This window comes from Dermacentor silvarum, chromosome 1 (assembly GCF_013339745.2).
Source record: "Dermacentor silvarum isolate Dsil-2018 chromosome 1, BIME_Dsil_1.4, whole genome shotgun sequence".
Taxonomy (NCBI): Eukaryota; Metazoa; Arthropoda; class Arachnida; order Ixodida; family Ixodidae; genus Dermacentor; species Dermacentor silvarum.
In genome coordinates, this window is record NC_051154.1 from 431,801,687 (window position 1) to 431,805,824 (window position 4,138).

The window sequence follows — 4,138 nt, forward strand, 5'->3', positions numbered from 1 at the left end:
GCAGTTCACTTGGCTAAACTACAATTGGTATCGGCCGTCAAGACTTCGTGGGGCGCACCAAAGCAACTTAACATAAAAAAAAATGTACTGCCCGACGTTCTGCGAGAAAAACTGGGCGTCCACCAGCGTCCGCGTAGCGAACGTGCGCTCGCTAGCAGACGACGCGCTTGACAAACGACAGCAAAATTGAAGACGTCACGTGTACAATCCATGCCTCACATATATATGTTTGGCAAAATGGTGTAAACATAATTTTGCAATTGAAATAAAGCACGATTTTAGAGCGTACTATGCGCAATCGGTCGGCTCGGCACCCGCAGCGTAATACGTGGAATATTGCGCGGAGCGCGTCTGCGCCCCAATCCGTTCGCTAGCAGCGCCCTCGCACAATTTTTCCAGACGCGGCGCCTCAGCGGGAGAGCGCCGTTCGGCCCAACGTTACTAGATCAAATAATCTAGTAACGGTGGTTCGGCCCTGTCGACCATTATCTAGTACACTCTAGGTCTCGGTCAGATGAGAAAACGATCGCCAGGAGGCGCTACTGCGCCTCCTGACAGCGCCCCTATGTGGAAATGTCAAGCAGCATGGTCGCGCCGTGGTGCAGTCTCCGCTTTGTTTACATTGTTTCGCCCGCGCTTTCCTTCGCTGCTCGTGCTCACGGCCCTTCGTTTTCGATGGCGGCAGATCGCGTGCTTGCTGACAGCGATGCAAAAACTGCAATGCGGCTTCAAGAAGGTCGCCGACACCGACAGCTTTTTTCGTGGCGGCAACCTCAAGAAAGGGGAGCGTCTGCTTCACACGTGTATGGCGTTGGACAAATTGTGGGCGGTGATGTGGCAGTAAAGCCAAGTGCGGTGTCGGAGGTGTCCGACAAGATTGTATACGGCATAGAGTTAGAGGTACACACCGAGGTCAGTATTTTAGTCACTTTTATTTCTCTATGGTGCAGTCACAAAGCGGTCATGCATGCTTGCAGAGATGTGCAGAGACGGTGACGATTGCGGTTTGTTTCGTTGATCCCTGGGCGCGCACACATAAGCGGAAAGTTTTCATTTTGCCGGGGGGGGGGGGGGGGGGGGCTGGGGCCTGACCAGCTTTCCGAACGCCGCCTATAATTATATATATATATATATATATTATATATATATATATATATATATATATATATATATATATATATATATACCCTTTACTCACAATTACACTGGAAATATGTGTGGCCTCGAAACATTAGTCACTGAAGTGACGAACCTGAATGAAGAGCTCAACCAAGAGACTGGCGTCTCTTGGTTGAGCTATGCGACAAGCGGATTGAGTTAAACCCGTTAGGGAGATACATGTGTTTTGTGCATATTAAGTCGCTCAAGTACACATCTATGAATAAGCAGTGTAACGCCTTGTAAAAGATATAATACAAAAGATAAATCAAGAAATCTTTTCCTGACGAAAGGTCAATTATTAAGAAGCTAAGACATAACATATATAAACATTAGAGGATATTGACACGTATACATGTTTATCTTTCATCCGGTGGCCGCTTTCCACCGGCTAACAAATGTTAAACGTTATCGCTCGGCGCAGGACGCGCCTGTGTCGGAGGTTTCTAGAACGTTATGGATGCTTCTTTCTGTTGCCTGTTTTCACAGACGCTTATGTTATCTGATTGTGTGACCGACGCGAATTGTCTAGAACTTTCTGGAAGACACACGGGCATCAGGGATTAATCTAGAACCTTCGATGACTCAGGTATAAAGCCGACGCGTTTCGCCGCTGATCAGATTTTCGACGATCGCCGACTGTGTTCGCCGCCATCGTTGTGCTTTGAGTGTACCTTGCTTTTGTGGGCACAGGTTCGTCCAATCAACAACCAGTTTCGTTGTACACAGTTTTACGACTGTTTTCTTCAGCGTCACTACTACGTGACATCTGGTGGAGGTGCTAGTGCGTTCATGCAGCGAACGCCCCCGCAAAGCCGCGACCCAAGCCCCGAAACCGGAGGACGAGACCAACGTCGCCAAGGACCAGCGAGCTAGCCGTAGGCAGCAAGGACTTGTGCCGGAGTTCGGACTTCTTCCCGAAAAGACCACTGCAATCAAAGCCAAGTCAACGACCAGAATGGCAGCACCAGCGTCCCCCATCCTGCTGCAGCAACCTCGGGAGCCACCGACTTTTCGTGGATCATCGGCTGAAGACCCTGAAACCTGGCTGGAGACATATGAGAGGACCGCGACGTTCAACAAATGGAACGACGACGACAAGCTGCGCCATGTTTATTTCTCGCTTGAAGACGGCGCCAGAACCTGGTTCGAGAATAGGGAGCGTGCACTAACAACTTGGGACCTCTTCCGAGCCGCATTCCTGGACACCTTCACGAGCGTCGTCCGTAAAGAAAGAGCTGCAGCCTTGTTGGAAAACCGTGTACAGCTCCCGAATGAGAGCATCGGTATGTACACTGAAGAAATGACTCGATTATTCCGGCACGCCGACCCCGCTATGCCAGAAGACAAGAAAGTTCGCTTGCTCATGCGGGGAGTTAAGCAGGAGCTATTCGCCGGACTGGTGCGGAATCCACCAACGACAGTCCAAGACTTTCTCTCAGAGGCTACGACAATCGAGAAAGCACTGGACATGCGCAACCGGCAATACAATCGCCGTTCGACGCCACATTACGCCGAAGTCCAAGGACTCTCCCACGACCTACGAGACACCATCAGGGCGATAGTACGCGAAGAGCTGCAGAAGTTGCTACCATCGTCGCAGCCTCAAGTTGCTTCCATCGCGGATATCGTGCGGGAGGAAATCCAGCAATCGCTAGGACTTCCCGAATCGCCGCAACCCGAGCCGGAAGCGCTGACCTACGCCGCCGTCGCCCGTCGTCAAGGCCCCCCTCCGCGCTCGCGCCAGGGCCCCGTAACGCCGCAGTTCCGACGTCCACCACCGCCGCCGCCAGCACGCCCGCCCGTCACCCAGCGCAGCTACCAGAGGAAGACGGACATTTGGCGCGCCCCCGACCACCGCCTGCTCTGCTCTCACTGCGGGGAAGCCGGCCATGTCTACCGCCGATGCCCATACCGCGAGATAGGCCTACGAGGGTTCGCCGTCAACGCGCCGCGTCCAGTGCGGGGTGAACGACCGCGCGACATTGCCGACTACCTCGCCGGAGCCCAGTGGCAACCCCGACGACCCTCACGCTCGCCGTCACCAGGCCGCTACATCTCGCCGCATCGTCGTCAGTACACCGGTCCCACCCGGGGCCGATCTCCCAGCCCTTACCGGGGAAACTAAAGGCAGCAACCGATGGAGGTGCGGTTGCTGTACGACGCAATGCCGAAGATCCTCCGCCGACGACGACGACGATTAGCGAATCATTACGACGAGATATCAGCACGCCGCCTAGCAACAGCCTTGACAGCACTTCACCGCCGCAAGAAGACCGGCCGACGCGACGTAGCAGCAGCGGAGCAAGCCGACGCAGCCGTGATCCGACGCCACGACTTAACCGTAATGCTAGACGACGGTCTACCGACTTAGACGTGCTCATCGATGGTCATAATGTCACCGCTCTCGTCGACACTGGCGCCGACTATTCCGTCTTCAGTGGCGCGTTCGCCGCCAAGTTAAAGAAGGTGAGGACGGCCTGGCAAGGACCTGATATCCGGACAGCTGGAGGCCACCTAATAACGCCGGCTGGAATCTGCACAGCCCGAGTCACGGTAAACAACCACACTTACCCGGCGAGCTTCGTAATCCTACAGCACTGCTCCAGGGATGTCATCCTAGGCATGGACTTTCTAAACCAATACGGTGCAGTCATCGACTTAAGATCCAAGTCGATAACGCTTTCAACGCACAACGCGCTACCACCGGATACAAGCATAAGTTACCATGCCTTGAATGTGCTTGAAGAACAAGTCACCATTCCGCCTCGCTCCAGCGTAATGATTTCCGTCGGTACCGAAGTGCCTGCAGACATGGAGGGCATCATCGAGGGCGATCATCACCTACTGCTCGACCGTGAAATTTGCGTCGCTAGAGGCATAGCTGAGCTACGTGCAGGGAAAGCAAGGGTGATGCTCACGAACTTCAGCCCTGAATACAAGCACATTAACAAAGGCACCACGGTCGCCTACATCGACG